The following is an 8,651-nucleotide window of genomic DNA, read 5'->3' on the forward strand; positions in this document are numbered from 1 at the left end:
TTTAGGTAAGCGACTCTCTCTCTCTCTGTGTTCTCTGTCCAGCCAACTCTGATACAAACTTAGGAAAGCAATGGCCGCGTCTATCTCTCCCCTGTCTATGGTTTTGTGAGAACTAAACAATACTTCTAATCCACAAACATCATATTCTGGATTACAAAATCCAAGACAAGCTGCCCAAAATATGACGACAACTTAATTAAAACCAATTGAATATATTCATGGTGAACATACACTCAAGTTTACAATGGAGGAAAGAGAAGTGTTTGATAACGAGAAAGGGTTGCTTCAAGAAATTATGATTAAACTCTCTTCAGGTGCATTAGATTTGAAGGACCTAAGAACATTGCTACCGAAACATTTTGGAATCAAGGTTCATTGTCCAATTGGTTCATTGGCATCACGACAACTCTTTCTAAGGTGCGAACAATATGATAATTATGTGACTAAGTTTGTAAGACCAGTGAAATATATTTTTTAGAATGGAAATGAGCAGAAATATAGGATATTCCCATTGTTTATCGATTTAAACCACAAATAAGAAACAACTAAGGCGGCAGTGTGGATTTCTTTGCCGAACTTGGCTCCACATCTATTTGCCAAGAGGTCATTCTTGTCTATAGCTACAAAAATCGGAAAACCAATAGCTTAGAAAAAGCAACAAAAGTAAGTCCATACCGAGCACTGCTAGACCAATATTTGACTTGAAAAACTTTCGGAGTGAATAACATTTCAATATTTGACCGAGCAATAAAACTGGTAAGCTTTTAGAAAATTTTCAGGAAATTGTTTATGATAATCTAACCTTGTAATGTAATTTTTGCACAAACCAAGGGAACAATGAAGGTACATGTTTAATATTGAAAAAGAAGCTAGATACTATCCAGAATACCTGTAATACTCCGGGAAATTTTTCATTGAAATTTTGTGCGTAAACCTGTTGGGTTCTATCTTCTAGAAGAAATTATAAATTTTTCGTGTGGAATGTCTTAGATTATGACCCAACATTACGTAGAGTATTGAGTAAGCTTTCCAACAATATGTGGATCATCTAAAACGGACACCCGAGCGATGAGTTATGAACATTCTGATCGAACTGTGAATAATAGTGAACAGTAAAACGTGCAGGAAAAAGTACTGAGGCCTAGCGTATTTTTGCTTCAACTTTAAATGATCATAACTCCTTGTATATAATGATCTGGGTGATATACTATATATCAACGGAAATCTATGCTAGTCCTCTTTCCAATGAAATTGGTTTCATCCAATTTGTCTATGGGAGCAAAAAGTTATGGTCGATCTACTTCAGCCTATCAAAATCAAATTTTTGGGTCAACTTCAAACGATTATAACTCCTTGTACACAATGATATGGATGAGATACTATATATCAACGGAAATATATGAGAGTCCTCTTTCTAGTGAAATTGGTTTCATCCAATTTGGATATCGGAGTAAAACGTTATGGTTGATCTACTTCAGACTATCAAAACATTCCACCAAAGGATAGATTCGAGAATTATTTAATTTTTAGGGGCGTTTTGGTCATTCTCCCTCACCCAAAATCCGTCCAAACCCTATATTAAAGCCTATTAGAATCATTATATGTTATATTTTATCAAATTCCCTAAAAAAGAAAACCCTAAGCTCCTACATCCAACTTCAAGAACCTCCAAAGTTCACCATTAATTCTGCAAACTTATTCAAGATTCCAAGTTTCTAGTTCAAGAACTTCCAGAACCTCCAAAGTTCACCATTAATTCTGCAAATTTATTCAAGATTCGAAGTTCCTAGTTCAAGAACTCCAAGAACCATCATTCAAAGGCACGATTAATATCTCAAAAACGAGTATCGATCTAAAGTTCATCATTCAAGGTATGTCGAGTTTTTCAACAAGAACTCTCTTTCGTTCTTGTGCCCAAAAGTAATTTTCTTTACAAAGGTATAATTTTTATTTGATTTTTACGAATTTGAAGCATGAACCCATATCGTATGATGATTATTATGAAATCTTGATGTTTATGATTTTGAAAGATGAATTTACATGTGTGGAGATATAAAGCATGAATCTTGAATGATATTTATCATGATTTTGATATTTGGATCGTGAATCCCCATTGAAAATTATGTTTTTTTAGAAAGTGTGTGTTATAAGTATGTTGATGTTGAATATTTGAGATGTTTTGAATGATTTGACCTTTTGATCTTAATGGATTTGTTTTGAAATCGAGTGTTAAAGAAATCCACAACGTGGTTGATTTTGATAGATGGGAAGCATGATGGCTCCCGATGTATATTTATATATTACTAAAATTGTTTTTTTGTGGATTGTCTTTGAAATGATCTGAGCTAAGTTTGGGAGAAATCTTTACCACCGAGTGTGAGGTATAAAGCGACCTTACTTCCCTAGAACTACGTGCCCCGTAGGAGTGAGCCTGAGGCTGATTTATATAGTGATCACCAGTTTGTGTGGATTTGATATCGATAGTCCTACTCCGATTGCAAGGATAGGATGGCTCTCCCCAACGTGGGTTGTACGTTGGACTCCATGTAGCTCACATAGTTTATGTCAGTTATAGGATCTCCCAGTGTGTGTGTATTTCCTTGAGTCTATGGTGAATGGTGAAGTGATTTAAAAGTGGAATTGTGAAAGTTATTCTTTCGAAAGATTTAAATGATATTTACATTATGAGAATTGATATTCTTGATGAACTGAAAGTGATTGACAAATTATATGATGACTCACATGTGTTATTGTACTTATTTGATCCTCTTATGATTATGATGATTTTCTTCGGGCTATGTGATTCTTTCATAAATCCTGCATATTTCTTATAAATATTTATAATGATGATGTTTATACAACTGCATACACCTCCGTATACTCAGTTCCTTTCCATGGTACTGACCCACATCTTTAGATGTGGGCTGCATTTTCTCAGAATGTAGGTTTAGATGCTTAGTTTTAGGTTCGACAGTGATTCTTCGGGCATGTTGTTCTACATCCTCTGTTGTGGTGAGTCCTCATGTTCCGAGGACGTGATGTCTGATGTTGGTTTCAAGGAATCGTTTACATTTGATAACTTAGTATGAGTCAGTTGGGGCATGCCTCAATGGCTCGCTGGTTTTGTTGATTTTCTTAGAGGCATGTCAGACTAGTATAGAAGTTGGAAATTGACTAATAAGTCGTATTTTGTTATCTTTCTAAAATTCTTTTATTCTTGAATGATGATTACTCTGTTGATATTTGAGGGTTATTTACGGAAACCCCGTTGATTTGTGTTCAACTGAATGAAAATGGATCAAAGGGTTAGCTTGGGGATACTCGTAGCCTCAAACACCGTGTGACGCTCCGGGACCCATTTTTCGGGGCGTTACAATACCGGTGGCGAAGGTTGTGAAGAATAAGCTACTAGAGAAAAATTTAAAAAAAAAATGAGAGAATTTTTGAATGAGAAAAGAGGATGGGAAGATGGTGATCGAAGACCTCATGAAAACAACCAACAACCAGACTTGTTGGCAAGTTCCCGTCCAGATGTTGAGGTCCATAACAATGTTGCTAAGTTTGCTGCATCGAATGTTGATTCTCAGCAGCAACAAACTGTTGCAAATAATAGCAATAGGTGATGTAGATGCACGTGAGTTGATGGTTCAATCTCAAGAGAATTCTAAGGTCTTAGTCTCTTTATCAAACTAAATATGGACTACAAGCCAGGACTTAATTGTTGAACAACACATTGATGAACAAGATCATAATACATCTTTAAAATCTCCAAATTTGATAACCGGTGGGACATCATAGTCAGATATGGACCATATTCACGATATTGTGGCGAGAAGTGAATATTTTGGGTAGTATTCGTGCTTCAATATCGCTGAGAAATTGATGGATAAGAATTCAGAAGTTGATAATTTGCGGTTTCCTTCTAATTCTACTCCGTTTGAACATTCCATCAGTAAAAGACATGCTACTGGTGATGAATCAATGAACAAAATCAATTTGTGTGGATAACAGTATTGGCATGGACTGCACCATGATGGCACATAAAAAATATTTAGGCATTTGAAATGGCTCTCCCTGCTTGCATTAATGTGCAGCTAGCAAAGAATGTTCCATGATCTTGAGCTTCTTCTCCAAAGGACATCTCTCTTCCAAATCCTTTTCATCTTTTCTCAGATAAAGTTGGTCACAAATTAATCTAAATAATCCTACAATGCTTGTATCAAATTTATAGGTGGATAAAGTATTAAATTCCTTTTCATAATTATTCATCAAGTTGCAAGCAAACTTCAAATGGTGTATTAAATTCCCTTTTTCCACCAATTCATACTGCCAAACAATTGGTGGGAAGTCATACATTGTCTCCAAAGAGTTTTGAAAACCTCCAAAGAGATGACATATTTGAGGTAAGTGAGGATGAAGATATGTTGGATATATGCTTTGCAAGTACAGCTAGGGATATTGATATCTCTCCTGGACAACAAAGAAATAGAAAGATCAAAATATATCATGATAGAAATCGAAGTTGGGATGATAAGGTGACATAGGAGTTGGGATGATAAGGTGACAGAGGAGTTTGTTGCAAGGCACCACTGGCAAAGAAAAATCATGCAACATTTTCAACAACTTTTAAGAATACCCAACAAATTCAAGAAGTGATGAATTTTCAAGTGATTTTGTCAACAACTTTTAAGAATACCCAACAAATTCAAGAAGTGATGAATTTTCAAGTGATTTTGAGTAGGTTCAAAGAAGAAGGCAAGGATTGAATATATCAATGTACTTTAGATGGGCCAACATTCCTTTTTAGTTCATACTTTTGTAAAAAAGGAGTTCGTGATTGATAACACAAACTTCTCATTCATTTTTATATTTTTTTATTACTTAAGCATCCTTCTTTGCAATATTATCATAGAGTGGAACATAAACTCTATGATGATCCTAGAGTATCTAGTTCTTATTTTTTTGCACATTTGTTGATTAGTCTAGGTTTTGTTACCTCATTAAGAATGCTAAGGTAACGTTCAGCCCCTTTTTCCTGTACTTTTCTCTTTTGGAGTTTAATTTTTATTTTTTATTTTTTAAAAAAAGGGTGGTTGATATCTTTTGGTAACCAATGTCTTTTGATATATTTATGGTATATTTTGATTTTTCCCCTTTTTTTATTTGTGGCTAAATTAATATAAAGTCTATAAATAATATTTAATAAAGAATAGATCTTGTTCGTCCGCCATCTATTTGATGGACGTACCAGATTAAGTCTCAATCTCTATAAATTGTTCCTCCCTCTGCTCATTAGGGTTACCGCATATTATCAATACAATTTTAGCGCAGATAGCTCAGATAGCGATAATCCAGTGGCAACTGCTTAATTTGGAATGATAGATGAAGTTCGCATGATGCTAGTTAGTCAGATCAATAATATTGCTATCGAGATTGTTGATTTGCTAAAGTGCAAGGACTATAAAGGTAACATCTCTAAAAAACTATATTAAACTTATAATCTCTGATTCTTTGATATAAATAAATTATATGTGATTTTCTTCCTAAAAGAGATTTAATTGATATGTTGATAATTTTCTTATCTGTGATTTTAACATCGATCTCTTTTAAAATTTTATTTTTATCTTATAATTTATGAATTTCTCTTTTCCTAGTTGTCATAACATCATTTCTATGTTTTTTTATGTTGTTTTACTAGTTAAAATGAGTTTTATGTGTTTATAAAGAATTGAATTAGATAATTTATTTTATCCTTACAATAAGCATGCCACGTATTCAATTAACTTTCCCCATAAATAGTATATGACTTTTCAGTGGAGCACGATAGTTTTATCTTAAAATTTGTATCCCTTCAATTATATCAAATCTCCCAGAAGGGACACTAATTTATTAATTATTTAATCAGCTCAAAATTGTTTTACACTTGATCTTTTTGTAGAAAAAGGGAAGAATAAATAATTTTTGTTAATAGGTCAAAGTGATATAGAATCGGAGGAGAAAATAACTAAATCTCTTAAGAATAATTTTTGAAGGTGCAAATCTTTTGATTTTTACAATCTATCTACCATTTTAAAATGGTCGTTCGGATGACAGAGGCGACACAAGATTAGGAAAAAGAGCGGGAAGAGAAAGACCAAGAGAAACTCCAATTTGATTATTATTATTATTGATCGCAAAATATTTTTTTTTCTTATATTACATGTAGAAAAAAAGGAAGAAAATATGATTTTCATGAAAAATAATTTTCTTTTTAATTGAAATTTTCCTCTTAATTTCGAGGAGTTTTTTCTTCCTCTCGATTTTAACATATTATTTTATCATGGGAAATCATTTTGACATCTCACACATCTTTACATCTATAATATTTTGACTTTATTCTTTTCCTTCCTTATATATTAAAATTTTAATAAACTCTAATATTTTCAGTAATTTTTATTTAATATTTTACCTTCAGTAAAAATAAGTATATCCAATTTTACTCAAATATGCTCTATTAGATTGTCTAGAATGAATAGATAAGTTGGTCATTTGATGAAGATAAGTAACACAACCACAAAAGAATGTGGTGCAGCAAATGAGGCTACTTCTTTCTTAACTAAAGGTCTCAGATTTGAATCTTGCTACGGAGTGCTTCCTCTGAATGAACCTCACGCACACGAATCCAGAATAATCGAGTTCAAATATAGATGTCAAACACCACAATAAAAAGAAAAAGAAAAATAGAAAAGTAATACACATACACAACAAAAGGAAGCGATATTGTTAGTTTTGTTTTATTTTAATTTTGAATATTTTGATTTTATTTTTTAATTTTATATTATAAACATGACATTTTAATCAATACAATTCTAATTATTTTTACTTTTCCATTTAAAAATAATAACAATAATAATTCAAAATACATATTTATGTTTAAGTTAATTTAAATAATCAAATATTGTGATAGTGTGATTATGATAGGATATTTTAAATTGAATTTGAGTGTGAATTCACTTTGTTGATATCAAAAAGTTGAACTGGGGAACTGGAGCACTCAGAGGAGTGTCGGGATTTTAGCTATTGTAGACGTTTAAGGTAGAAGAGGTTAGACAGGCTGTTCGCAGGATGCGAAGGGGTAGGGCGACGGGGTCGGATGAGATACCGGTGGAGTTTTGGAAGTTCGTTGGAGAGGCTGGTGTAAGGTGGTTGACTGGATTGTTTAATGAAATCTTCAGGACGACAAAGATGTCCGAGGCTTGGAGGTGGAGTACCATGATCCCTCTCTATAAGAATAAGGGGGACATTCAGAGTTGCAATAACTATAGGGGGATTAAGTTATTGAGTCACTCTATGAAGATCTGGGAGAGAGTGGTCGAGGTGAGGCTGAGACAGATAGTGTCTATTTTGGAAAAACAGTTCGGATTTATGCCCGACCGCTCAACGACGGAGGCAATCCACCTGATACGGCGGTTGGTGGAATAGTATAGGGAAAGGAAGAAGGATCTGCATATGGTGTTTATCGATCTGGAGAAGGCTTACGACAAAGTCCCCAGGGAGGTGCTTTGGAGATGCTTGGAGGTGAGTGGAGTACCGCTGGCATATATCAGAGCGATTAAGGATATGTATGATGGAGCGAAAACCCAGGTGAGGACGACGGGAGGAGACTCAGAGCATTTCATTGTCCTGACAGGATTACACCAGGGATCTACTCTTAGTCCTTTTTTGTTTACGTTGGTGATAGAGGTGTTGACGCGGCGTATTCAAGGGGAGGTGCCGTGGTGTATGCTTTTTGCAGACGATGTAGTTCTGATATATGAGACTCGAGGGGGTGTGAATGACAAATTAGAGGTGTGGAGGCAAACCCTTGAGTCTAAAGGGTTCAGGGTGAGCAGAAACAAGACAGAGTATGTGGAATGCAAGTTTAATGACGTGAGGCAGGAGAATGAGGTAGTAGTGAAGCTGGAAGCACAGGAGGTATGTAAGAGGGAAAATTTCAAGTATCTTGGGTCCGTGATCCAGAGTAACGGTAAGATTGACGACGATGTCTTGCACCGTATTGGGGCGGGGTGGATGAAGTGGAAGCTCGCATCGGGGGTGCTGTGTGATAAGATGGTGCCGCCCAAGCTTAAAGGCAAATTCTACAGGGTGGTAGTCTGTCCGGCCTTGTTGTATGGAGCGGAGTGTTGGCCAGTTAAGAACTCCCATATCCAAAAAATGAAGGTGGCAGAAATGCGGATGTTGTGCTGGATGTGTGGGCTGACTAGAGGGGATAGAGTTCGGAATGAGACTATCCGAGAGAGGGTTGGTGTAACTTCAGTGGAGGGCAAGATGCGGGAAGCCTGATTGAGATGGTTCGGACACGTGAAGAGGAGGGGCATGGATGCCCCGGTCCGTAGGTGTGAGAGGCTAGCGTTGGATGGTTTTAGGCGGGGTAGGGGTAGGCCGAAGAAGTACTGGGGTGAGGTGATTAGGTGGGACATAGAGCAGTTACAGCTCACCGAGGACATGACCCTAGATATGAAGGTCTGGAGGACGCGAATTAGGGCAGAGACTAGGGCCAGTTTGGGTCGCTAGTGTAGGGAATTACTTGGTGGGGGTTTTATTCCTGTTATGATTCCGTGTTCCGTGTTCCATGTTTTATTATGAATCTGTGTGCTTTCCTCTGTTTTATA

The sequence above is a fragment of the Capsicum annuum genome, chromosome 6, assembly GCF_002878395.1.
Source record: "Capsicum annuum cultivar UCD-10X-F1 chromosome 6, UCD10Xv1.1, whole genome shotgun sequence".
NCBI lineage: Eukaryota > Viridiplantae > Streptophyta > Magnoliopsida > Solanales > Solanaceae > Capsicum > Capsicum annuum.